Source organism: Lissotriton helveticus, chromosome 8 (assembly GCF_964261635.1).
Source record: "Lissotriton helveticus chromosome 8, aLisHel1.1, whole genome shotgun sequence".
Taxonomy (NCBI): domain Eukaryota; kingdom Metazoa; phylum Chordata; class Amphibia; order Caudata; family Salamandridae; genus Lissotriton; species Lissotriton helveticus.
In genome coordinates, this window is record NC_136069.1 from 1,622,817,620 (window position 1) to 1,622,829,943 (window position 12,324).

The following is a 12,324-nucleotide window of genomic DNA, read 5'->3' on the forward strand; positions in this document are numbered from 1 at the left end:
CCACTTCATCTTCCAGCTTGCTGTATAAGGAGCCATAATTTTCGCGTATGAGGGTTTCCGAGTCAGTGTGTAGCATAACTCCAAGATATCTGACCGGTTCCGTCGTCCATTGCAATGGGTATTCCATGTCAAACTTCGGAGTCAGTGGGAACGCCACAGACTTTGCCCAATTTATCCGAAGACCGGAGAGAGCCCCGAAGCGGACCACCTCCCTCAGTACCGATGGGAGGTTCTTGTCCGGTTCACGAACGTATAACAATGTGTCATCCGCATACGTCGATATGACAATTTTGTACGTAGGGAAGTTGTTCCCCTCGTGACTATGATACTCCCTGAGGGCACAAGCTAGCGGTTCAGCTACCAGCGCGTATAATAGTGGCAATAGCGGGCAGCCCTGTCTGGTGCCTCTGCTAATCGAGAAAGCGTCAGACACTCGATCGCCTATGCGGAGTCTAGCCGTAGGGCGATGGTACAACGCTCCTATCATTTGTAGGAATGGCTCTCCCAGTCTCATCCTCGGTAAGACTCGAACCATGAAGGGCCACTCCACCGAGTCAAATGCTTTTTCCATGTCTAGAAAGATGGCTATTGCTTTTGTGTCCTGCCTTACATGCTGCATAGTGCCCAGTATCGTCCTGATGGTATAGGTGAGATTCCTACCGGGTATAAATCCTGCTTGTTCCGGAGCTAACAACTCCGGGGCCAGAAGTGCCAATCGTGTCACCAGCACCTTAGCATAGATCTTGGCATCGACGTTTAATAAGGACAGTGGCCTGTAGGAGCTGCATGAGGTCGATGGTTTGCCAGGTTTGAGGAGGGTTACAATCAGTGCTTCCCTCATTGATCTCGGCAGACTGCCCTCGACGCACACTTCGTCAAACAACGTGGATAAGTGCGGAAGTAAAATATACTGAAATGCCTTATAAAAACTCACGGTGAGCCCGTCAGCTCCTGGGGCGCTGCCCGATCGCCTGCTAGCTAGCGCCTCCGCAATCTCCTCCCTATGTATTGGTTGCATCAAGAATTCCCGGTTGGAATCCTTCAGAAAAGGCAGCTGTATATGGCCCAGGTAGTCATCTATATCTTCCTCCATGTTCCCAGTTTTGGAAGTGTAAAGCCCCGAGTAGTATTTTTTGAATTCGTCCATTATCTCAGCTTCCTCCGTGAGGTGTAATCCATCTGCCGTAACCAGCTCGGATATAACCTGTGTGCGTTTGGAGTTTTTCAAAACCCGGGCCAGGAGGGAATCAGGGCGGTCTCCCTCGCCGTAGAAGCGAGCGGTGGCATACTTTCCCATGTGCCGCACCTCCCTGTCTGCCTCTTCGTTGTATTCGCTATAAGGGACTTAATGTCCTCGCTTTGTTGGCACTATCATCGCTCAGCTGTCGCTTTTCAAGTTCTGATAGTTGCTTCTTTAGGTGCTGGCGAATGGACTTGAGGACGCTCGAATGTTTTGACATCGCAACGCCCTGGATGTAGACCTTGAATACCTCCCAGACTGTATGGAAGCTGTCAACCGACCCTATATTAGTGTCAAAGTATGTCTCTATGTCTTCAGCTAGTTCCCCCCTAAATTGATCATCAAGTAAAGAGAACGGTGGAAAGCGCCATGTAAAGGGTGGGATTCTCTTCGCTGGGGTCTCCAGGGTCAAGAGAAGTGGCGAGTGGTCCGAAAGACTGCGCGCCAGAACCGTGCAGGAGCTGATGTGTCTTGCTACTGGGGAAGATGTCAGCCAGTAATCAATTCTGGTGTGGATGTTGTGATATGCGGAATAGAAGGGGGAACCCCCCTCTCCCAGTGTGCCGACTCCTACACACGTCCACTAGGTCTAGTGCAAAAAGTTCCGATTGAACTTTCAGTGCAGCAGCCGAAGGCTTGCGAGGAGGGCCCGATGACCTGTCCAGTTCTGGGTCTAATACTAAGTTAAGGTCTCCCCCCCAGAGCATTTGTGCATTGGTGGAAGCCCGGCAGTGTTGGACCAAGGTATCGTAGAAGTCTGGGGAGTCATAATTAGGGCCATAAACATTTACCACAATGAGATCATATCCTTTCCCTGTGCATCTGGATAACAGGTATTTGCCATCCGGGTCCACTCTCAGCAATGTCAATGACAGTTTAGATTTAGGATTCACCCATGTCAGTACTCCTCTGGAATGTGTTGTGAAGCCTGCCACTGTGATTTTGCCCATTAGCCCCCTACTGCCAAGCATTTTGCTTGTGATCGGAAGGTGCGTTTCCTGGATGAGTGCCGGGTCCGCGTCATGACGCTGTAAATAGTGCACTACCTTCCTAAGTTTGCGGTGATCATTTAGACCACTCACATTCCACGTCAACGCTCTGAATGACCCCCCCTCCCTCTCCATAGTCACTTTGATCTCAGTGGGCATCTTAGCAGAGTGACTGATCTATATATGTTGACAGGAAACACAAGACTAGCGCAGGTAGTGTGAGCAGACAAAAAACGCAACATTGTACCAAAAACATGCCCCATCCCTCCTCCCCCCTCCCACAGCAGACCCACCCCAACTTGGCCTCGCCGATCCCCGACCAACCCAGCCCAACCCAATGTCATACCACCAAACATGGTGACCCGAACTTCAACAAAGCATTGCGCACGGGGACCAGGGTCACCAAACAGCCTATGTGTCTCAATATTCTCAGAGTGTTATATCAGGCCCCTACCTCCCTCCGCCAAGCACTCCCAGCAGTGTTATCAGAGCTGTTACATATTACCATTAAATGACATATAGGGTTGCCCCCCTCCCACCCCCCCACATCGGAAGCGCACTTCTCTCTTCTACGCCCCTATGAGGTATTATGCATACAAGTGCGCCACAGTCTATCCATCTCTGGTCATCTGCCTATAGGACCTTTACAATTCCCTCAAGTCTTATCTCTACTTATCTGCCAGGAGTCTCTCCGTCCGTTGAGTGGATCGATCAGTTAACACCATCTCCTCCGCCAGACGGGAAATATCGGCAGTCAGGTATTGTCCGAGTTTAGTCCAGACTGGCACAGCAGACCGAGTCCTTGATCACTCCTGGTCATCTAGATGGCTGTTGCCCCCTTCCACTTGTGCATCCTCATTGTCATTTCTCTTCTCTCTTGACCATCTCTTCAGCGCTTGCTGCAGTTCCTTAGGATCCGTAAACATGTGCGAGCAGCCCTGCTTGTTGACACGGAGTTTGGCAGGGTACAGGATCGCCTAGTCCAGACCCAGGTCCCTGAGGCGTTGCTTGTGCGGGCGAAGTGTTTACGTGCTTCCTGCACTCTGGCCGTGAAGTCTGGGAATAGAGATATTGCCGACCCTTCATATTGTAGTTCCACTTTGGCCCTGGCCAGCCGGAGGGCCGTGTCCCTGTCCCTGTAGTTGAGCAATTTTGCTATGATTGGGCGGGGGGGCATCCCCGGTCGCGGCTGGGGGCCCAGAGACCGGTACGCTTGCTCCACCACGAACATCGTCGAAAACACCCCCTCTCCCAGGAGAGTAGTGAGAAGCTTCTCAACAAATAGCTCCATCTTGCCGGTCTGAGTCGATTCCGGCAGGCCTGTTATGCGGAGGTTACAGCGTCGCGAACGTGCCTCCAGGTCTTCCGTCTTGTCTTGGAGGGATCTCATCAGGTTCTCCATTCGCTTATGGGCCGTGTCCAGCTCTGTCTGCGCCTCCTCAACTTCCGTTATTCTCCTCTCCGCCATGTCATGTTTCTCTGCGTGTTTATCGAGGCGTTCGGCCATACGATCCATCCTGTATGTCATGGCGTCCATTTTGGTGCCTAGCACAGAGATGCTTGATTGTAGGCTTTGCTCCATGGAGCGGAGCATGGACTTGATACCCTCCGCCGGCTCCTCTTCAGGGTGTGTGACCTCTCCCCGCTGCATAGGCGGACTCTGTGTCTGCACTCGTCGTTGCGCAAAGGGGAGTCTTCTTTGCGTCTTGTCTCCCTTTCCCATCTTGATGGGCCGGTCGCTTCACAAAGACCAGAACCTTGGAGTCGGCTTCCCCGGGGAAATTCACGCCTCGTCCAGACGTCACCCCCTGGCGCAGGTCACTCCAGGGATCAGCCCGGTGTCTGACGCAGTCCACTTGGTTTGGCGTTTCCAGCAATGTGCCAAAGTCCGACACTAGTTCGCCTCCGTGTGCCCCGTCAGGATAGGCAAGGTCCTACCTTCTCACTGGAGCAGGCGCCGCGAGTACAACCAGCAGCTCTTCTGGCGCGTCACCAAGCCCTCAGCGCTGCAGCTTGTGTGTGCAGATCAACTTCGCCTCCACTCGTCTGGGTCTGCGCAGTTTACACTACGGTAGCCAGGAGTCGTCGCCACAGTCACTCTACGGTCATCTCAAATAGGACCACGGCTGGGGAAACCACCTCGAGGATATCCGGGCGTAGCGTGTGGCACCCCGTATAATAATTGTCCCAACGTGTCCAGATTATGTATGTTAGAGGGCGCTGTGTCCCGCAGGGGCTTCCAGAGGTGACACCGGGCCGGCCTTACTGCCCCCCGCCCCGTTTACGGTGAGTCTCTCCCCTTGCTAGGCCTGACTCCAGTAATGGCGTTGTCCCACGGCGTGTCACCTCCTCTGCCAGCCAGGACATCTGGAATGCCCACAGAGAAGGTATCGTCCCTGTAGGATTGTGTTGTTAGCCTCTCGCCTCTCGTCCCTGCTGGGCTGTTCCACTCCAAACAGCGTGGGGACCGAGCTCAGGCCCCCGGGTGTGGTTCTTAAAATTCAGAATTCATATAAATCGTTCTGAAACTCGAGAATTAAAACTTCATCGAAGCTTCACGTATTTGGTATCAAAAGACCGAGAATGACGAGTACATCATGTACATATATTTTCAGCATATTCGAGTGGTGATTTCACCTCGAAATCGTCATTTGCGTTCTGAACCCTTGGCTTCATTTATATGTTGCCCTTTACATAGGCCTTAATCCAGTTGATTTCAATTCCACAAGGACACATACTCCTTAATCGACTTTTCCATGACCTCAGTACAAGTTGGAACCATTGCCCCAGGCCGAACTTGTTAGGTCAGTTCCCTCCCAGTGGCCAAGCAAGATAGCATCTAGGCTCAACAAACCATAAAACCATTTCAGCACGCACACCTGCCATATCTCGCACCCATCTTTCTCTGCTCCTTTGCTTCACTTACTTTATGATGGGGAGGTGCCCGTTTTTATTGGGGGTCCAGCGATATCTGATGAAATGTTGGGCCTTGCCAAATGATTTGTTGTAGGCAACACGAAGTGAAATATGGACATGTCAGCATGACTCTGCTTTTTCTTTGTATTGGAAATATGTCAACGATTTACTTTATGACCAAGAATGTTTTGCCCAGGGCCCAAAACTGTGTATAAGAAGAGAAACCTGACTTCATGAAAGGGTGCAGTCTCCTGAGAATATACCCGTTGTACTTCCAGGACACTTGTTACCTTGGTTGCAGCCAATAAACTAATCTTTGACTTCACCTAGAAGACTCCGAGTTTCTGTAGGTCTGGATCAGGAAGAACCCGAGGTCTCTGGGTGTTGATTCCCTGGCACCGCTCGGTTACCGGTTCTGTGCCGGTTCTTAAAAACCCAGTACCTCAGTTGGCGCCCAACGTTTGGGGCGATTCCAGTGGTACCAGTCAGCCAGAAGATCGTGAGGAGCTTCGTGTGGAAATTCCGGAGGACGGCCAACCACCTCATCGACCCCTGCATGTCGACGTGGTCCGAAGGTCTTTGCCGCGAGGTTCCCCGCTTCCCGACGGCTACAAGGACTGCTGCCCTGGCTATCGGCCTGATTTGGACCCTTGAAGTTTTTGGGTATCCTTGGGATACAAAGGTTTGTGTTGGTACTTGCAAGCACCAAAACCGAAGGACTCGTGTATTCACGAGAAATATCGTAATCGATAATCCTTTGAAGTTTGGAACTAGACTAGAGAGCGAGGATGCCTAGTCTTAGACTTGGGAATTTGTTTTGTCTTGGTGGTAATAATAGGGACTCCCGATTGGAGGACTCATGCCCGGTTCCTCCAGTTGGAACTCCGACTTACGAGCTATATGTGAAACATGGGGTAGGCCCCATCACCTACAACGAAGTATGGATTAAATACACCAGGAAAGATGGTGTTCTAAAATGGCCCCAATATGGTAGCTTTGATTCTGAAATCTTAGACAACCTTGAAGTAAAACTCTTTAAAAAGAAAGCCCGGCCGGCGATGTTTGACTCTTTCCGCCTATGGCGCAAAGAAGCCAAACAAAAAGAAATTAAATTAGCGAAGAAAATAAAAGAGAAGGAGGACTTTCAGTAATGCAAGCTGCAGTGCAGTTTAAAGATAATGAAGAAGAGCAGATGAATGAGCAGTTGCACAGGCAACGTAAAATAGCAATAGATAAGTGTTATCCAGTTTTGCCGTCTCTTCAGCAAGAGGCAGCAAAAGAGCGTGAAAAACACCCATTAATGTCGCATTTACTAAATTCACCACCCCCCTATGCGCAGAATGCCACAGCGCCCCCGCAACCTTTAGTTGCGCAAACTACGCCTCCTGCTCCTCCACAGCACCCACCAGCTGTTCTTCAGCTGACTCCTACTTCTTCGGTGCAGCCTCCTCCTGGCCCACCGACCACCTCTGTTTCACCTGTGTTTTCTACGATATTGCCTACTGTACTTTTTTCGTCTCCTAATGCTCCCTCTACGATTTTGCCTAGTGCCCCCTCTATTTCCCCTGATACCTCTTCTGCTATTTCAGCCCCTGTCTTATCTCACCCCGTTTTTCCATCTGTTTGTCCTTCAGTTTCACCTTCCATTCGGCAGAAAATGGCCAGCACTGTTACTAACCTTCTTTTACCTCTTTTCGGGTCGCCTACTACGACCCCTAACATGGGAAGAAGACAGTTGCGAAGTCAAGTACCTGATTATCAAGAGAGAGATTCATTGAATAGTTTAGCACGGAAATGGGTCATGGATACCGTAAAATATGATGTACAGTCTGTCATGGAAGTCTACCATCAATGGGAAGCAGCGACACAGAGATATGTTTTCGAACAGATGTGTGTTTTGCTCTGCCAAGATTTAGCAGACAATGATCAGGAATGTATCCCACGAGAAATGTGTTGTGTACGGTTTAGGTTCGGAGAGGGTATGATTGTAGGTCCAGATGTGGAGAAAGCAGTTGAAATGTTGTTATCATATCGAAGTAAGGGAAGCAGTTCTGGGTCACCATCTGAATCTAATACATCTAGTAGGAAAAAGGCGCAACAATACCCTATGAGAGAAGTTCCCCCACAATGGAGAGAGGGTGACACGACTGCTGTCCCACCTATTCTGCCACACTTCCAGCGTGTATGGGTACATGTCCCATGGAAGCGAGCTGAAGTTTTAGCACTCAAGCAAACACTACCAGATCCGCGTAAAAATCCTGCAGGGTATTATAAGGAGTTGTCACAAACTGCTGGTTCATGTATCATGAATCTAGCCGATATCGATATGTTATTTGGGAATGTTGTTCCACAGCCTTTATGGAGTAAAATTCGCCATACAGATCACGATCAAGAATTAGGTGACACATGGGCTAATATTACTGCTGTAGATGCCCGACAAGTTGGTGGTGCCAAGCCTGAGCCTTTGATAGCAGAACTCCCTGGTAAAATAGTAGATTACATGAAAACGATAATGCCTGCAATACGAGTAAATTGGGATAAGTTGTCTGCATGCAAGCAAAAGAAAGAAGAAACTGTTTCAGACTTCTTCACTAGATTTGAAGAAACATTCATTGACCACAGCGGTCAAGATATGACCACAGAAGGTGGTCAGAGATTGTTTGTCGATAAATTCGTGCACAATCTGCTTCCAGAATTGTGTAAAAAGTTAAAAGATTCAGAAAGTTCTTGGGCAGTCTCATCTTCAGCCCAGATATTGGCTACCGCACAATATTACGAGAATAGAGACAAAGATGAGAAAGATAAGGTAGAAAAGAAAACTAGAGAATTAAAAACGAAGGTTTTGCTACAGCAAGCCTATCCGCCACGTGGTGGTGGTAATCAAAATAATAATGGTCAGAATCACTACCAAAATACTTTTCAGCAGCCTCAACAGTATCAGAGAAACCCGCAAAGATTCGAGTATACTCAACCCCGTGTAGGCCCCAACCAGTGTTTATATTGCAAACAAGAGGGTCATTACAAGTATAATTGTCCTGCCTTATCACAACGTGCAAATGGAGTTTCTGGTGTTAGAGGTCGTGGCAGTCAGCAAGCACCTAGAGGTAGAGGGCGTGGAAACGCCCCACAGGACACACGTCCCCTTCCACCACAGAACTCTATGAACAGGTTTGATCAGCAGAATAACGTATCTGACAGAACAGCTCAATACTACGTTGATGAGTATTACACAGAAAATGAGCAGTGGGAGAATAATGATTGCTAGGACAGCCATAGACAAAGAGAGGGAGTTGTTTCAGTTCCAGTAGATCAGAGTGGACCTTACGTTGAGGTGATTACATCAGGTGTGTCAGAACCTTTTCTGTTGGATACTGGTGCTACAAAGAGTTCTATTAAGCACTCCAAACTCCCTGGCGCACCTTTGTCTGGCGAAATGAACGTTTCTGTAGGTTTTTCTGGCGCCCCAGTTAGGAATCCGATTTCTGACCCTTTATCTCTTTCTGTTGGTCCTTGTGAATTCGAAGCACCCCTTATTCTGACAACAGGTTGTGGTGAAAATTTGCTAGGATTGGATTTGTTAAAAAGATTGTATGCGACTTTGTACTGTTCTCCTTCAGGAGTACAACTCACTTTAGGTAAGAAAGTGGTTTCTCCAATGTATTTGTCGAGAGATGCACTTCCAGCTGAATTGTCACTCCTCCCAGATATTCTTTGGGCCACTGGCCCTAATGATGTAGGTCTTTTAGAAATTCCACCCTATGTTGTAACATTGAAGTCGAATGTCAAAATGCCACGAATTCCCCAATACAAAATATCTAATGAAGGTGAAAAAGCTTTGCTAGCGATTGTTTACGAATTGATTGAAAAGGATGTGATTGAGGAGACACGAGGCAACGTGTGCAATAGTCCTGTTCTGCCTGTCTTAAAACGAACTGACCCTTCTCAGCCACCTGTGTACAGATTCGTAATTGATCTTCGAGAAGTAAATAAGATAGTTGTGCCACAATTCCCAGTTGTCCCCGACATTACCGCATTATTAACCATGATTCCAGCTTCTGCTTCGTGGTTTTCGGTAATAGACCTAAAGAATGCTTTCTTCAGCATTCCAATTGCTGAGGAGAGCAGGGACATTTTTTCCTTCAGTTTAGGAGGTCGAAGCTTCCGCTTTAAACGCGCTCCTCAAGGCTACTGTGGAAGCCCCTCAATATACAGTCAAGCTCTGAAAACACAACTTGACACAATTGTTTTGCCAAAAGGTGCCACTCTTGTACAGTACGTGGACGATTTGCTCATTGCTGCAGATACTGAGAAAATTTGTAAAGAGGCCACATTGACATTATTGCGTCATCTGTGTGATCTGCATCACAAGGTGTCACTTTCCAAGCTCCAATATTGCCGACAAGAAGTGACCTACTTAGGTCACCTCTTATCGAAGGAGGGAAGGAAACTGACCCCAGAAATAATTCAGGCAATAGCGAAATTGAGTGTGCCAAGAACACAGAGAGAAGTGCGTGCTTTCTTGGGCATTACATCGTACTGTAGACAGTGGATTTCAAATTTTTCGTTATTGGCCAAACCCTTGGTGGCATTAACGGGTAAAAATACACCCAATCCCATTCCTTGGTCTGAAGAGTGTCAGAAAAGTTTTCTCGAATTACGCACAGCATTATGTTCAGCTCCGGTGTAAGGTACCCCCAACTACAGTAAACCTTTCACATTATATGTCCACGAGAAGGAGGGCTGTGCATTGTCTGTGCTGACTCAATTATTTGGAGGTAGACAGCGGCCATGCGCCTATTTTTCGTCGACTTTGGATCCGGTAGCTAAGGCATTGCCAAGTTGTTTGAGGGCCACAGCAGCAGCAGCTGTTTCTATTCGACAGTCTGCTGGTCTAGTAATGAATAATACACTAATCGTGATGGTTCCGCATGCAGTGGACATATTGTTAAATAGGACCAAGACACAGCACTTAACTAGTGCTCGACTGTCAAGCTACGAATTGACACTGCTAGCGAGTCATGTGCATATAAAGAGGTGCAGCACCCTAAACCTAGCCACATTGTTACCAATTGCAGAAGAATCAGACGCTTTAGAACAGCACGATTGTGTCCTCACAACAGAGGAAGAGACAAAAGGGAGAGTGGATTTATTTGACACTCCTCTTACTGAATGTGATGGTACATTATGGGTGGATGGTTCATGCTTCAAGCTCCCAAATGGCAACGTGACCGCAGCATATGCTGTCACGACTTTGCACACAGTTGTTGAAACTGCACGAATACCACATGGTTCAGCTCAAGCTGCAGAACTGATTGCGCTCACGAGAGCATGTGTGTTGTCTAAAGGAATGAAAGTGACTGTTTATACCGACAGCCAGTATGCGTTTGGCGTGGCTCATAGTTTTGGACGATTGTGGAGAGAACGTGGATTCCTGACTTCGCATGGAGCTAAGATTCAGCATGGTCAGTTGGTGAATGAGCTTCTTGAATCACTGACCTTGCCCCTACAAATGGCGATTGTAAAATGTAGTGCTCACAAGAAGGTGACTGATGATGTTGGTCGTGGAAATACATTTGCTGATGAAATCGCGAAAGAGACAGCAAAGAATGTGATGAGCCGAATGTATGTTGCAGGCCCTGAAAGATGGACTGGTGATGTTGGAATATGTGAGGACACGATAGAAAGTGTGAAGTCCATCCAAGCTGAGGCCACAGAGAAAGAGTTGAACACATGGAGAGAGAGTACAGGAAGAATGGATGCAAATGGTTGTTGGATTGAATTGGCGGAGCGTCAGAGATGGTTGTTACCCGATGCATACGTGCTTGCAGTGGTTACAATGGCTCATGGAATGGCTCATATCAGCGTGAAAGGAATTTGCGAGTTGTTGGCCCCAGTGTGGAAGAATTCAGGGATTCCCAAGTGTGCAGAGAATGTTGTCAAGAATTGCATGGTATGTCTGAAGCACAATCCAGGTAGGGGAACCCCAACTCCAGCTGGTCATTTTGCACCTCCTACGTATCCGTTCGAGGTTTTGCAGCTAGACTTCATACACATGGAGAGGTGCAACAACTTAAAATACGTGCTCGTGGTTGTTTGTGCCTTCTCAAGATGGGTAGAAGCCTATCCCCTAAAAGACAATACTGCCTTGTCCACAGCAAAAGCCCTTGTAAAAGAGTACTTCCCCAGGTTCGGAATGCCTAGAATGGTCTGGTCTGACAACGGAAGTGAATTTGTGGGTCGTGTGATGAAAAGAGTGTGTGAAGGGCTAGGCATTAGGCAGAAGTTCCACGCTGCAAATCACCCCCAATCAGCTGGATTAGTAGAATGTTACAATGGCACACTTAAACTTAAATTGGCCAAAATCCAAGCGAGCACAGGTCTTAAATGGCCTGACGCTCTACCCTTAGCACTCCTATCCACCAGAATGACTGTGCATTCGCGAGTGAAACTCAGCCCTTATGAAATTGTCTTTGGCCGGCCAGCCAACATATGGGGAGTGCCTAGGCCCACGAAGTTCAGCGAGCTGCAACACCCTATTTTGCTTGATTACCTGTATGAAATGACGGCTAAATTGCGTGTTTTGCATCAACAGGTGCACAACACCTTGCCTCCGGTCTCTGAGACTCCGGGTCACGCCATTGACCCCGGTTCCTGGGTTCTCGTCCGCAACTTTCAAAGAACAAAGAATGACCAGCCCAGGTGGACCGGGCCTCACCTCGTCCTTCTTTCTACAAGATCTGCAGTTCGGGTGGAAAAGAAGGCCAACTGTGTCCATGGGATCCATTGTAAAAAAATTACATTTCCTCCGCCCCATGACCAATGGGTCCAGAAAGGTTTCACTGATCCAGAACCTGACACATTGCACATGCCACCCCTTTTAAAGATTTGCGCACAAAAAGAACTGACTCTGAAGTAGAAAGTGAGAACATTTCGCACAAGACTGTGCCACCGCCTGAACTGTTGAACACTGCAGAACCTGACCTTTTGTTTCAGGACCAGACTATACCTGGAACGCAACGTTACAATCTGAGACCGAGAAAAAAATGAATAAGCAAAGTAATTTCTTTTGCAAAACTTGAAACTAAAAGAATCCATGGACTAATAAACAAAAGATATTTTTTCCCCCCTAGTACTATTTTTGAAAGTGCAGATCTCCCATCCAGGTAACTTGCTTATTTT